General features: G+C 45.5%; 1 pseudogene across 1 annotated transcript; it reads left to right on the top strand.

The window, feature by feature from the left end:
- The first annotated feature begins 810 nt into the window (after positions 1-810).
- On the top strand, positions 811-15,628 carry LOC146182901 (tubulin beta-4B chain-like; annotated as a pseudogene). Its single transcript, XR_014708395.1, has 5 exons — positions 811-867; positions 4,459-4,573; positions 12,233-12,477; positions 12,614-12,813; positions 14,489-15,628. The product of XR_014708395.1 is annotated as a tubulin beta-4B chain-like (transcript).
- The last annotated feature ends 487 nt before the right edge of the window (positions 15,629-16,115 follow it).

The following is a 16,115-nucleotide window of genomic DNA, read 5'->3' as shown; positions in this document are numbered from 1 at the left end:
AGGAATGTTTGGAACGCCAGATCGTTGGAACGCTTCCAGAGGTAGATCGTGAGGCGTAATGAAAGCCGACCAAGGGGAGCGCCCCTGGCCGGGAGACTGCGTGGACATCACTTTACAGTTACAATCTCTCTGCGAGCGTTATCAACACGGTGAAAAGCGCAAATGCGCAGGGGAAAACAGAAAAAGAGGACTAGCCGCCCAATACTTAGCCGATTCACGCCTTCTGCTCGTAGCGATGCCCTAATACGTTAGCAGGGTTAGCACAGCTGACAGCTGGAAAAAGCCATTTCGCCCATGGAGCTGTTGCTCCATGGGCGAAATTGAACGTCACTCCTCGACTTCATAACATCAACCAACCTTTCGTCATTTATTTGATGATACTTTTCACCCTTCATAACATTCTTTTTATTCCCAGAGACAATAAACATCGCAAAAAAAAAAAAAGAAGCAAGCTACACATGTGGTAGCTACGTGTACCACGTGCGCCCCTGCGCACACAATCAAGAACCCCGCTCTTCGGGATGCTTTCCGATACGATAAGTAGTTCCTGCTGCACTAGCGCAGACCCTTCGCACAACATCAGCTGCGTCAACAGAACATGTTATTCCCAGGCTCAAAAATACATTTCCATTAGGGAGCGCTAGCTGTAGCGCTTTCTCTGGCAGTTTTAGGGTTTTACCCTTAATACCAGTAATCGTATTGAAAGAGACGAAGAGAAAGCGAGTGATGATGCGGCGCAAGGCTATAAAAAGGCGTTCCCGACTAGCATTCTCTATCCTGAGAGCTGGATTTGCGGAGGGGGTCTCCAACATGAACGAGATCGTGCACCTGCAGGCGGGGCAGTGCGACAACCAGATCACAGCGAAGGTAAACAGCGCTTCCGATTCGGGGGTTTTTCGCGGGGCAGAGCTCGCCTCTTCCGGCAGGTTTCGGTGCGACTTACGTTAGCCGCTTCACTGTTGAAAACGCGATTTTCGACCATCTCATTTCAGGCTACGGGCGTAAGAACTGGCTTTTGAGCCAGGCGCCGCAGTAGTAGGTGCGGTTATCAGGTGCTTAGTTTTAGATTCTGTGTACGCGTGTGAGTGCTGCGAATCATATTATTCCGCGTGTTTCGACTTCTCTATTCGCACTGACGGCTGTTGTTATTATCCCATCAGTATCACAGCCGACATACAAAACGGTGTTCTCTGGTATTGTAGATGGGTTGGCGGTACAGCCTGGTGGTTCCGAGTTTTTGTCTCTGCTTTTTACTCGATATCAGAGGCGGGACAGGCCGCCATTGGAAACTTACCCTGACAACGTTTAACGTTAGAACCTTAGCTAGTGAGGCTAAGTTTAGCAGTGCTGTTAGAGGAACTAGAAGGTATGAAATGGGATGTCATAGGCTTAGTGAGGTTAGGAGGCCGAATGAGACATATATAGTACTGAAGGATGGACATGTACTGTGTTATGGAGGCTTACCAGAGAGGCGACAACTAGGAGTAGGTTTCCTTATCAATAGGTATATAGCGGTTAATACAGATGAATTCTATAGTATTAATGAGAGGGTGGCAGTCATTGTTCCCAGGGTTAATAAGCGGTATAAACTGAAAGTTGACAAACCTATGCACCTATATGTAGTTATGAAGACCAGACAGTTGAAAGCTTCTACGAAGATGTAGAATCGCCAATGCGAAAGTAAAGACGCAGTATAATGTACTGATGGGCGACTTCAATGCCAAGGTAGGGAAAAAGCAGGCAGCAGACCAGGCAGTAGGTGACTATGGCATTGGTTCTAGAAATAGCAGGGGGGAGTTACTAGTTGAGATTGCAGAGCGCAATAACTTAAGAATCATGAATACCTTCTTCAGCAAACGGAAGAACCGGACATGGACATGGAAAAGTCCTAACGGGGAGACTAAAAATGAAATTGACTTCATGATGTGTTCAACCCCCGCCATTGTGCAAAATGTAGAGGTAATCGGGAAGGTGCAATGCAGTGACCATAGGATGGTGAGGTCCCGAATTAGCCTAAATCTGAAGAAGGAACGCAACAGATTAGTAAGAATGAAATCCATCAACAAATTAACGGTCAGGGCGAGGGCAGAAGAATTCAGGATCTCGCTACAGAACCGATATTCAGCTCTAACCGAGGATGGCGACATTACCCTAAATCAAGGAATAATAATTTCAGACATATCATTACTGAGTGTGCGGTAGGATAGTTAGAGAGGATACCGGTAAGCTGTCTAAGGAGACGAAAGATTTGATTAAGAAACGCCAGAGTATGAAAGCTTTCAATCCAACAGACCAGATCGAATTGGCCGAGATATCAAAGCTAATCAATAAGCGCAAGGTGGCTGATATAAGGAAGTATAACATGGAGAAAACTGAGCATGCTTTAAAGAACGAGGGAAGCCTTAAAGCGGTAAAGAAGGAATTAGGCATAGGCAAAAATCAGATGTATGCGATAAGGGACAAGGCGGGCAACGTCATCACGAATACGGACAAGATAGTCAAAGTAGCCGAGGAGCTCTTTACAGATCGCTACAGCAGCCAAAGTAGTCAGGACCGTAACGAGATTGGCGGCAGGGAACAACAGTCAGACTTTCCACTGGTGACAAAGGACGAGGTCAAGAAAGCATTGCAAAGTATTAAAAGGGGGAAATAAGCTGGAGAGAATCACATAACTACAGATTTGCAAAATGACGCGGGGGGGGGGGGGGATATCGTGCTAGAAAAACTGGCCACCCTTTATACGCAGTGCCTTGTGTCATCGATGGTACCGGAACCATGAAAGAATGCAAACATTATCCTCATTCATAAGAAAGTGGACTCTTAGGACCTTAAAGATTACAGACCAATCAGCTTACTGTCTGTTACATATAAGGTACTTACTAAGGTAATCGCTAATAGAATCAGGACAACCTTAGACTGCAATCAAGCAAAGGATCAAGCAGGCTTTCGGAAATGGCGCTCTACTATCGATCATATCGATACCATCAATCAGGTGATAGAAAAATGCTGGCAATATAACCAGCCCTTATACATAGCATTCATTCATAACGAAAAATCATTTGACTCAGTTAAAATATCGGCGGTGATGCAGGCATTGCGCAATCAGGGGGTAGACGAGCCGTACGTGAAAGTGCTGGAAGATATATATAGTGGATGCACAGCAACCATAATTCTGCATAAAGAAAGTAACAAAATTTCCATAAAGAAAGGTGTTAGGCAAGGAGACACAATCTCCTCAGTACTATTCACAGCTTGCTTAGAGGAAGTATGCAGAGACTTGGAACGGGAGCAGTTAGGGATAAGGGTAGATGGAGAATACCTCAGTAATCTGCGATTTGCTGATGACATTACCTTGCTAACCAACTCGTGGGATGAACTGCAACTAATGATTGATGACCTAGACAGGAAAAGTAGGAAGGTAGGCTTGGAAATTATTGTGCAGAAGACTAAGATAATGTTCAACAGCCTCGGGAAAGAACAGCAGTTCACATTAGGTAGCGAAGTACTGGAAGTAGTAGGCGATTATGTGTTCTTAGGACAGGTAGTAACCGCAGATCCGGAGCATTAAAAGGAAATATCAAGAGGAATAAGATAGAGGTGGAGCGCATTTGGCAAGCACTCGCAGATTTGACTAGCAGCTAACCGGTATCGCTCAAGAGGAAAGTATACAACAGTTGCATCTTAACTCTAATCACCTATGGGGCTGAAACGTGGAGGCTAATGAAGAGAGTTTTACTTAAGTTGAGGACAACCCAGAGGGCTATGGAATGAAAAATAGTAGGAGTAACATTACGAGATAGGAAGCGTGCAGAGTGGGTCAGAGAAATAACTCACGTTACCGACATTCTAGTGGAAATTAACAAGAAGAAATGGGCATGGGCAGGACATGCAGTGCAAAGAGAGGATAACCGATGGTCTCTTAGGGTAACAAACTGGATTCCAAGAGAAGGAAAGCGTAGGAGGGGGCGGCAGAAAGTTAGGTGGGCGGATGAGGTTAAGAAGTTCGCGGCGGTCAAGTGGTGCAGCCAGCGCAGACCCGGGTTAAGTAGAAAAATATGGGAGCGGCCTTCGCCCTGCAGTGGGTATAGTCAGGGTGCTGATGATGTTGATGAAAGGCGGGACGTGCGTGTGGGTGGCATTCTCAGAGGCGTTCTAAGAATATTAACCCTGTGCTGTGATCCTGAAGAACAATGCGATTAATATAAGGTTGGTGTGCTTTTAAGCCTCACCCAAGTTTAGCGAACGTTGACCTACGTTAGACATATTGCCCGTAAGGAAGGCTCTGCTCTTACAGCATTCTGTCCAAAAAAAACCAGGCATGTCGCATTTTCAGGCATATGAGATTATGTTGTTTTCCGCGCACAGCTTGAGCCTTTGGGCCCGATGTGAATTTTTATGGCTGTCGTCAAGCTTAGGTGTGAAGACGCTCCTATGAGTGACATGTCTACCCGTTTGCAGCCCTGGGAGGTCATCTCTGACGAGCATGGTATTCTTCCATGCGCGGTCTACCAAAAGAATTCGGAGCTCCGGCTCGAGCGCATGAATGTGTATTACGACGGAGCTTCATTTGAGTGCACTTTTTAATAATGTGAAAACAGTTCCGGTCTCAATAGTAGCCTACGTGCTATTAAATTCAACTCATCTCATTAGCGGTGTGTACAGGGCGTGTCGACACAAACATTCAATTATTAATAAGCAAATCACTTTAGGGAGAGACTGCAGAGGGTTATAGTCCCATAGAAAGTCGCGAGCTAGTCCAGAAGTAGGTCTTTGGTTCTCGTCGCGACGAGCGTTGTTGGTTTGTGTCTATCGCTTCCATAGCATTGAGAAATGCTTTCGGAGTACTGCGCTTAAGGCGACTTGCACCACTAGATTTTTTTCTTTTCGTTGGCAGTTCACATTGCTACTGTAACGACCGCCTTGCGAGCTCTACTCCGCTAATAATAATTAGTTCACAGGAAAGTAAATACGCACTATATGTTACACATGCCCTGTCTACACCTGAACCGTGCCGAAAAGGAAGGGACTAGTGAAAGCGAAGAGAAAGAGGTGCCATGGTCAAGGGATACGCAGTAATTTCAACCACCTGGGGATCTTTAACGTGCACTGACATCGCACAGTACAGGACGCCTCTGCGCTACGCCTCCATCGAAACGCACCTATCAGCAGTTGGGCTCCCTATATTCAGTTTTTAAGTGACGGATGAGCGCTCGCCAGGGCAGTTTAGAAGAACTCTTGGGGTGAAGAGTACTTGGACTGCTTCTGTATACTATAATATTTACCGCGAAGTCACACGCTTCTTTCAATGACGGTGCCTCTTTACATTGTAGACAAGGATATACAATATACGATACAGATCTCGTTATTGCGACACAATTCATAAGCGGGGCGCAGTAAGTGATAGCAGATAATGTGGACACTTCATTAGCATCCGTTAAACAGAGTTCCATTAGTGACGTAGTTCCCTTATGTGCAAAATCTTTTCTCTGTAAAAAGCATATCCATATGTTCTTTAGTTGTTACGCTTTGATAAAGTTGGAGCGTTATTGCTTAGCCGTATCCATGGCCTCCTTTTTGCGGCATTTCATGTTACTTGCAGAAATAATTCCCCAGCCCCCTCTCCTACATCTACAAAATTGCTGTTACGTCGTAAAGTAATGGGCTCGTTTGGCCGCAAAGCCGTCGCAGTACTTTAGAGTTGAGCTATAGAGCAGGAAAAGAAAAACAAACACACATAATTTTTGCTGGTGACGCAGCTGTTTTTTGGGCAGCGTTCGGAGTGGTGTCATGCCATTTTGCTTGCCATGTAGCATCCGCCTGCTGGTCAAGTTGGAGGCCCGTTTGTGATCGGGTTTCAAACCACGTACTTTCAATTGTGTCCCGATCGATAACCCATGTATGCAGCATGCAATGGTCGATGGCTGTTGTATGCCGCCATTTGCAAATGGGTAGCAGAACCTTTACCGACATCCCGCGAATTTCGCGGTACATCTTGCGCGCATAGCATGTGCATAGTTTGTGCGGACGCCATTTATGAGTTGTTAAAGGCCTTGGAATTGTCGAGTTGTCAGCATCAAAGCTCGAAATTTAAGCGAAGTCCCTTCCTTAAACGGTGCGATTCAGGTTTAGAGAAATGTGGGATACTGCGCCTTTTCTTTCCAATGTATCAATTTGCAAAGACGCTGAAGAAGCTGGATCATGCCCCAAATTATTTGTCTGCATGCCTGGACTCTCATTCCTTGATTGTGTAGTTTTCTGAGCGTCGTTTTCGCCTCACCTCGAGTCGTGGGACTCGTAGAAACACCAAAATAATATTACGCCGTAAGAGAATTGAGGAAGGGGAGAGTGAGAAAGGTCTGCCGTAGTGAAGACTACGGAGTAATTTAGGCCACGTGGGGACCTTTTCTGTGCACTTCACATCGCATAGCACAGGGGTGCCTCTCAGTTTGGTTACAATTAAAATGAATCCGCCAGAGGTCGGGTTCGAACGCGGGCAATCTAGAACATTAACCCGGCATCTCAACCACTGCGCCACCGCGGCCGGACCGAAACACCGAACTGGATGTTCGGTTGCCACTTCATGTTCCGGCGTTTCCACCAATCAGATTTGAATGAACATTGCGAAAACGACGCAAACTTGGCATACGAGCGCAGGATCACGAGGTATTAGTATGAAACAGGCTGCCGGCGTTCTGATTAGGTCATGAATGTTTCGCAGTTATCACCTTTATACGTATTTAAGGGACGAACTTTGTGTATAGGTCAATTGGTTCTTGCCTGAAGGAGTTGGAATATTCTAGCGAGAGCTACATTGGCCACGGATTTGCGATTTCATCGTGGCGGCGCTCCGAGCAGGTACAGAATGACCTTGAGCTTTTGTCTAGCAACCGGCGTAGCAGCGGACGCCGAGAACTCGGCGAGGAACCGCCGACGCCGTTCGGTATGAAGTCACACCGATTGCCTCATCGTTGCACTCGCCTTCACTTAACTAGCCACTGACCAGGAATAACTAATTGCCGACTAGTCACCCACCTGAACCAACTAATGAATAATCAGTCACAAACTTGATCTAATTAGTCATTAGTCATAACTATATAGTCATGTGTAATGACGACTGGCTACGACGCCATCACTTTAGACGTCATCGGCCACGTCTAATAACCGGAAGTGATAACGGCGTCCCATCCGATCATAACGTAATGACTGCTGAGGACGCCACCAGGCAATTCACGCATATACGAAGCTGACCCCACCGGGCGTTCGATCCAGGCGTCCGTGCGACGCCTTCCATTTGCCGCTTCGTCGAACGTCGCACCCAAGAGCATATAGAAATATACGCAGTACAGCAGGCATTAACGGCATTTGAAATTGGTCTTCTCCGCGGACACCTTGAGCGACCTCTAAAAGATAAGAGGGTGGCAGTGCGAGAGCACTGCTCAATCTCCACTGGAGAAATGCGGAAGCCTGAGCGTTGTTGTTGCACGCAGGAAATCACCCGTCCCTCGTATAGATTTTGCTAGCTGGGCCGGGGCATGTGCCACACAGTGAAAATTTTCTTTGTCCCGACCGCCGGCGACTGCGTTCCGATGGAGGCGACCATCCGTCAGCTGTGAGATGTCAGTGCACGTTAAAGATCCCCAAGTGGTAGCAATGATTCCGCAGCTGTTCGCTGCAGTACCCCTTTCTCAGTCCGCTTTCACTCCAACCTCTCTCCCTTCTCTTACAGCGCCGCTCAGGCGTCCGCAGAGTGTGACAGATATATCGCCTTTCCTTTCCTGTCAACCTGCTAAGTCAGAAACCCATCCTTTCCTGGTCGGCTTGTCGTAGCATCCATTAGACGTCGATGTTAGTCACGTATGTTTCATTTTACCTTCATATTTTTCACTCTCTAACTAACAATCCTATCAACATAAGTTTTCCCCAGCATCCTCATATTATTCTCTGTCGATCACAGTCATTTGTTCGATCTTATCTCTCTCAAAACGACACAACGGCTCTGGGCAAGTTTAAGGGCGCAATCCTTTCTAGGCTCATGGAACGAAATCCCGTGCGCGAACTGTCAAGGCGTGCTATCAGGAGGCGTTGGATCAGTGCGCAAGATTCCGCGACTTGTGTTCTTGTTTAGCGTTCGTGCCATCTGCAATCCCGCAGCTGAAATCGCACTAAGGAATGCCACACGACACGACAGGAGTGGGGGTGTGCCATCTGTACTGTCCAAACTCACACTTGCCGGATGAAGTGTGATAGATACAGCGCCTTTCCTTTCCTGGTAATCAATTTTAATTATATGCAGCACTGTAACGAACACTGATAAGATCCAAATAACGAGAAGCAAATGATAGGAGAGGAAGGGCAGGTTTCGCCGTTCTCCTCTTAACATATATCTGAGAGACCTTCTAATTTTATTGCGGACACGACCTTACCGATATAGGCTTAGTAATGCTATCGCATATGAAAAGCAGCCCGCTAGTGACTAGTACTACGTTGCGCCATGAAAAAGACGGCGGCGTGCGCGTCGCCTCCACTTCAACTTTGATTGCGCCAGTGTTCACCTTGCTGCCGACGCTTGTTGTAATGTGCTGTGTGATTGGACGTACGTGATTCGTTGCAGTATGAATGTTGCCGTCTGCATCGTCAGGCATGTACATGTGCTTCAAATTACGCCGGAAGTCCGGCAAGCTCAAACGTATGCCGTTCCGAGGAAAGCAAGCGGAGACGAGGGTGAAGGACACTCGATGCTTTTCCATTGCAATGCGGGTCACTGCAGTGAATTGTAATGTTTTTTTCTTTGGGGTTACCAACGAACGGTTCGTGTGATAGCGTTGTCGGTGAACTGGTTCGGGTGATATGCGATAATACACTCAATTACTGGTAGACCTCATTGAAGGCAAGTACAATTCAGGTTGTCATCAAGTGGGTTATAAAAACTTCCTGGAGTGTAAGACTCCTATTCCGCTCAGTGTGCTTGGGAGAAACCTGCTGCGGCCAGCTTGAGGGGGGCAAGAAGCGGCCTGCAAGAGTACGGGAGAGCTGTTCCCCAGCGTTGAAAAGTGTGTTTTAAGTATGTAAAATATTTTTCCAATGCTGTGTGCTATGAGGGGAGCCATACTGGACGTCTATAGATTGATTCGCACCGCCTGGATGTTTAAAGCTCTCGACGATATAGGAGTACTGGTTCGTTTATAGCTATACTCAGTGCAAATGTCGCCGCTCTACTTCAATGTCATACCTTTGAATCAAGCCATAGGAACGCTATTATCACATAGTTGGGTACCTTATGTCGAGTATAGGAGCATTGAATTAAGTGCGAGTCCTAATTAAACATTACAAATTGTTAACTGTACTTAACATGCGACGTCATAGTCATAGTCATATATCATTCGATAGCCAATCTCGGGCATATTTGCAGTGGCATATTCTAGGGCTAATTGGACACAGCTAATCAGCTATTTTAAAGAAACGTTAAAATGCATGCAATAGGTTCAAGTAGTATACCGATAGATAGCTTATACCGAGTAAATTACACTGGGCCAACCGCATGTCATAAATAATTCGCGCTAATTAGTTTATTGTTATTCAAAATTGAAATATATGCTATAGTTTCAAGTCACGTTGTAGCCTAGCTGATATAGAGTATGTTTGTACGAATCTAATTTCATTCCACTGCACTCAGTTCCTAACATCTGTTCAATCAACCTAGTTAATTTGCCAATTTCCATTTTAGCGTCACCAGAATGTATCTTGCTCGGTCGGGATCAGGCCCTGAACTGTATATTAGCAGGTGCCTTCGCCAAGGCTCTCAGCATCTGGAATTAAACAACAAATGAAACAACAATGCATGTGCAAACCTGAATAACAATTAAATTCCGTATTTTGAAAAAAGAAGCAGGAGGAGAAACATAGCTTCCTATCCTTAACATAAAGAAACCCATATTGCTGTAAACAATTAACCTGACCATCGAACTGATACCGGCAGCTTTATCAAGCTTGAAAGCAGCAGGTGCTATCAAGTTCTGTGACCAAGCATTTCAGACCAGCTTACAAAAACAAAGAGCAAAGGATCCGAGAAGAACATTAATTATGGTGGGTTACACAGTTACACAGAATTGCTGATATAAATGCGAACGTTAAACTTTCCTATTGTGACAAACGGAATTTGCTGGTCGAAATATACTTATGAGGGAAATAGCAAGCAGCTGCAAAACTCGCAAATAGAAAAACAAGTAGAAAATAAAAATCAAGGAGTGCTACTCTGTTGAAGCGTAAACAAGGAATGATCTCTTCGGAGTAGGTTATTCACCAGTATTCCCCTGGTTTGGATGATGCAACAAACCGCAATTTGATATCATCCTTGCATGTGCTATTTTTAAACATTATGAGCACTGACACTACTCATGGTTAATGCCATGATCCTTATGGGGCATACTGAAGTTTCATTTATTCTTAGCAGTTAAACATTGAATGGAAGGACATCAGTTGGTATTTGTACAAGACATATTCCAATCTTTTGTTACGTTATGAATCCCGGTTTTCGTACAACTCGACTGCACCTTTACGGAGCTTGTAGACATGCGTGCCCACGGATTGTAGTTATGATATGGTGATTCAACTTAGGAAACATATTTTTCATTGGCGAAGAGTTCAGCACTCGTAGCACTCGTAGCACTATATGCTCTTTTAAATAAACTGTCGGAATGATATCAAATTCTACTTCCTCTCTGACCTATATTTGTCGAATACTTATTTGTTTCGTTGAAAGTAGGGGGTTGCTGCCTAGGTGCTATGAATTCGATATCAATTTTTCATCACTCTAACTTAATCTACCATAGACCAAATAAGTCACCTTTAATCCAACATAACACACATTAATTCATATTGGTCAGCCTCAGTCTAACGTATTTATTCTTAATCAAGCATAGTCATTCATAATCAAATGTAATCCGCCATAAATTAGGTTAATCCAAAGTAATCACCCTCATTTCCACGTAAACTGCCTTATTCTAGCTTAAGCTACACTAATACAACTTAATCTGCCCTACTCTAACAATATAACGTTGAATACAACGTAGTGCGCACTAATAGCCCCTTACACTCTAACCATTCACTCACCATTGGGCCTCTATCTGATTACCGATGCCTATAGCCGCACTGGGAGTAACAGCTGGCAGAGAGCACCAGTGCAACCGTGCCGCTTGTTCGGTTCAGTCAAAAAATTAACTGAATGAAACTTAAACCCATTTCCTCCATCTAGTCCTCCTTAATCCACTTATAATCCAACTTTATTCACTCTCTGTCCGCCTTAACAAGTCATTCCTATGCACGCAGTACGACTCCAGTACCTCACAAGCACAACACAAGGCCTCCATAATTTTTCCGACAAGCTTTTTGTTTAGTTTTGGGGTACAATGACGCCTTTTCGATAGAGTGATCTGTAAATGCTCCCGTAATAATGGCGCGCAGTCTCATCAGCTTTCTACACTTTAATACAGAGAGGAAACTGTCCTGAGAATATATACTGATTATCGGCGCCTGTAGCCGCACGGGCATAACAGATCCGTCACAGAGCGCATGCGCAACTATGCTCTTTGTTCAGTCCAATCAAAGAAGTCTGGAGAAAAATGAGAAGAGCACAGGTGGCCTCAGCCTTTTGTTTGCCAGCCCTCGCGACGAACAGCCCATTCCAAAAGTGTTCGCGTCTCAGGGAAAAGCAAAAGAGAAGCAAACGTTATATGCCTGCACGTACGAGTCGCAATGCAAGGAGCACGGTCAGTTCGGAATGAGCAATAATGATCTGAATTCGTGAAATGTGACTCCTGGTGTCGTTTTTACACGGTTCGTGAAGCCGTTAGCCGTGCATAAACAACAATGTTTGTGTTGATTGTCTTATATGCCACGCATTTGAAAACCTCCCCTTCTCCGTGCACTCAGCAGGCGCGCTCAGTAGCAACTGGCTGGCTTTCCTGCCTTCCGCAAGATAGCGTCGCCGAGGCTTCTGTCGACGGGCGCGGCTTCCACTCGAGCAATTTTTTATAACCTCCTTTATTCTTACTTTTTCCTTAGGAGCCCGAAAATCCTAAGAGGAGTTTTATTCAGGGCCCACTTTTTAATTTCTGCATTCGTTCTCTTCGTCTCCTTAATTCGGTCAGTACGTATATCTAGAGGAGTTTCTTCGCCCCTTTAAGTATGATTCGGCTAAGAACATGTCCTAACACACGCTTTTAAATACCTTCAGGCCAGCGTGGTGCAGGCCACAACTGGGCCAAGGGCCAATACACGGAGGGTGCCGAACTGCTGGAGGTCGTGCTCGGCGTCGTTCCCAGGGAAGCGCAGAACTGCGGATGCCCGCGAGGTTGCCAGTTCGCCCACTTCCTGCGTGGTACCACCGGATGTGACGTGGGTACTCTACTCATCTCAAAGATCTGCGAGGAGTACTCGGACCACGTCATGAACACCTTCAGCATGGTCCCTTCCCTTAAGGTGTGACATTGTCTTTGTGACACTATTTGCGCGCCTTTGAATCTGTCTGATCGCCCAAGGGACTTTCTCAAGATATTCTCCTTTCGCCTGTGTGAGCGCGCCCGGTTCTCATGTGGCTTTCTGCTCCTACCTCCAGGTTTCGGACTACATCGTCGAGCCATGCAATGTCACCATGTCCATCGACCATCTGGTGAAAAATGCCGACGCAACTGTCTGCAGGGACAACGGAGCCTTTGACAAAATCTGCTTAACGACCCAGTGGCTCGCGACTCACACTTACTGAGATCTTAACAACTTAGTCTCTGCAAATATGTCGGGTGTGATAACATGCCTTTGGTGAGTGTTTCAAAGCTGCGCTCATTACTGCATTTCTGTAAATAAGCCAACCAATGCATTTCCTGAAGAACCCGCAGAGTTTCACACCCCTCCACCGCCTGCTTCTAGTGACGGCTGTGATCGATTCAGTATGAGTCTCACAGGAAACATAGCTGTCTTAACAGTTATTAAAAAATAAAGATGCCTTAGCTCTGCTATGCCTGGATATACGCAGCGAAAAGCAATGACTACCTAGGGATAAGAAGTTAATTTCTCCAGTATTCTGCATCGTTCGCCAGCAGCAAAACTCTCCTTGGCTTCCTTGTCGAGCGCGTCAAAGTTCACCGGCGTTCTATAACTCGTTGACAAGAAAGGAAAGGCGCAGCATCTGTTACTCGCGGAAGGCAAGAAGCGCCACCCAGTGGCGTTGAAACACTCGTTCCCGCTTGGTCCTCATAGCTGACCGCAGATGAGTGACGTCAAACTCTTGACGTCACCCTAATTGACTGACTTTATTTTAGACTTTTTTATTTTAGAGTATCTGTCACACAAGGAATCTCGCTGTCATCCTCACGATAGACAAGCGAAATTATGAAGCGTGCTTCACGACCCGGGGCGTGGCACAACGCAGCAGTAAAGCGGTAGGCTGAGGATCCTAGTAGTGGAGGTTCTATTTCTAGATGGAGACTGATTTTTATTTTTTTAATGAGGAGGAGTTGAACACCTGCTGAGTAGCAGGCCTTGGCTGTGATGTCGCGGCATACGGCACACGCGAAGCTTTTTTCTTCAAAACCTTTAGCCATAATCAAAACAGGATAATGTGCCTTCATGAAGTGCATGTGACCGCACTATTCTAGCAAAAATAATTGAAACAGGAAATGTAAGTAAAAAGCGCCCTCGGCTTCCATGCCTGAGGTGTAAAATATAATAATAATGTAAGATGGGGTTTACTGAGCAGATCGGCAGGGCTCGATCAGCAGGACTGGACAGATCCGCGGCGAACACAGCGACAGCGAACACAGTCAGGTCCAACACGCGCAGCGATCACGATGTCATTGTCTGGAATGTTCCTCGTGCACTACTTCCTCTTCGCAATAACCATACTAGATACACCAGCTAATTACAGGAAGCGAAGGAGGTTTCGAGACGCACTGCATCTGCAGCGGCAGCAGTGACTACCACATGTCAGTTTTTTTAAAAGAAAACACGTCATGTCCGTGTAGCTGTGAAATTAACAATATTTCAGTTACAAGCAAGAAATTGAATATCGACGTCATTTATTGCACCTGCATGAATAGCATAGGCATATAAAATACGTTCAATAATTATTTTTTGCCATGTATTTCTTTTTAATATCCCACCATATATAGCATACGTAACCTTTTCCTTCCTTTTTGTATCGCTGTAATACCCTACAGGGTGGTGCAGATATTTGATGCAAGTGTTTTGGTTTCTTGGCTGCTGCAGGTGGCCAGGGCGCGTAACAGGAAAAGCAATTTTAGTACTTAAAGTAAAACTTCAATTAAGCATACGAAATGTTTGAAGCAGGCGACATCAATACTTTATTGACATTTTAGGTTTCGCAGGCTCATGGGCGGTGTAATTTCTACTGCCCCACAAGATGACCGCCCAACATAATATGTGGGAATACATTCCTATTGTGAGAGGGTTCTAATCGAGCATCTTTCCCTATCAGGCTTCCTGGGCAGTTGAATGCTGACCTTCGCAAAATGACCACGAACATGGTGCCCTTCCCACGCCTGCACTTTTCCTGACTGGCCTCGCTCCGCTCACCTCGCGTGGAAGCAAGCAGTAAAGGGCTCTGACTGTGCCACAACTGCCGCAGTTGGGGTTCGGAGCCGAAGACATGATGGCTGTCTGCGATCCCCGCCAGGGTGGCTATCTGGCAGTGGCCGTTGTGTTCAGAGGCCGGATAAGTATGCGGCATGTCGATGACAAGATGCAAAACATGCAGGACCTTCACTCTCATTTCTTCGTCAAATGTATCCCAAACATCGAAAGTCAAGTGTGTGACATCCCACCTCAGCGCCTGAAGATATCGGCCTCGTTCTTTGGAAAAGCACATCGCTGCCTCCATGAGGCGTGTCTGACTCCTTTTCGAGCAATGTATCCAGCACTGCGGAACCTGCACCTCGTCATCTCGGAGTACTTGTCTGACCAGTTAGAAAGACATGGTGGGCACGGTTTCTGCAGCGTTGTCACGGGCGCTTCTTTTTTGTACGGGGGACAGGCTGGAGATGCCAGCCTTGATGCACTAGCTGACGAGCTTCGTATCCCCTGTGCCTTTTCATAAGCTTGTACATTGGCCTTGGATACGCGCAGTGACTAAATATATATTGTATTTTGAATGCTTGATTCCCTCGCCCTGTCAAATGTTGCTTTTCTTTTTGGGGGAGACAAATTTGCTACAACTTGATGCACTGGGCTGGGCTGGCGACCTCTCTTCCCTCGCATGAAGAGAGGTCGCACAGGCAGCTTTAGTTATGCTTGAGAGTATCCTTTGTTGAAGTGCTTTATGCAGCCCTTTCATGGAATACTATATAAATACCGCGTCCTTGATGGTATAATTGTTTCAGTTGTGTGCTCAATGTAAGCAATAAACACCTATTTGCTATCGCCGCCACTGAGTTGCTGAGTACTTTTGCGGACCTAAATTAATCACAATAAAACGGTGATTTTCATGCAGTTACGCTTTTATTCCTGTTTGTACATACGGCCTTGTCCCTGTTCCGTGGCAATATTCACTTGACTTTTAAATGTTGCTCAATGCAGTCAAAAATAAAATACGCGTTATTGTCCTGATATGAATGCGGACCGATATTAAAATGTCGATGTTTTTCATAATAGGTATGCTTCTCGTTTTGTTTTCTCGTTCTCTACACCAATAACTGTCTCATACCAAGGCGAGACGCTATCAAGTGCTCTTCTTTGCCCTCCACATAAGCAATACATTACATTTGTCGACGGTAGAAAGTTTCAGTACTGAGGGCAGGCTATGAATGTATTCCCTCGCGGCTGATTTACTTTTCAAACCTTATTGAAGCATTGCTGTGTGTTTTATATTTTTCTTCAGCTGCACAGCTAATTCAACCTTCGGTGAGCAGCATTTAATAATATTACCGCGATTTCTGCATTTGTAATCACTAACTGAAAATAAATCTTAGAGCCGAGCATACAATAATTTAGTCGGTAATGCAAATGTGCTTTAAATGATTAGGCGCATGAATAACTGTTTTTCCCAACTGAATGTATTTGAGATTTACACAAGCGATGATCAGGGCACATGCAAAGCACCGATTATG

This window comes from Amblyomma maculatum, chromosome 7, assembly GCF_055883805.1.
Source record: "Amblyomma maculatum isolate TAMU_Amacu chromosome 7, ASM5588380v1, whole genome shotgun sequence".
Classification (NCBI taxonomy): domain Eukaryota; kingdom Metazoa; phylum Arthropoda; class Arachnida; order Ixodida; family Ixodidae; genus Amblyomma; species Amblyomma maculatum.
This window is presented reverse-complemented; position numbering and strand designations above follow the sequence as displayed.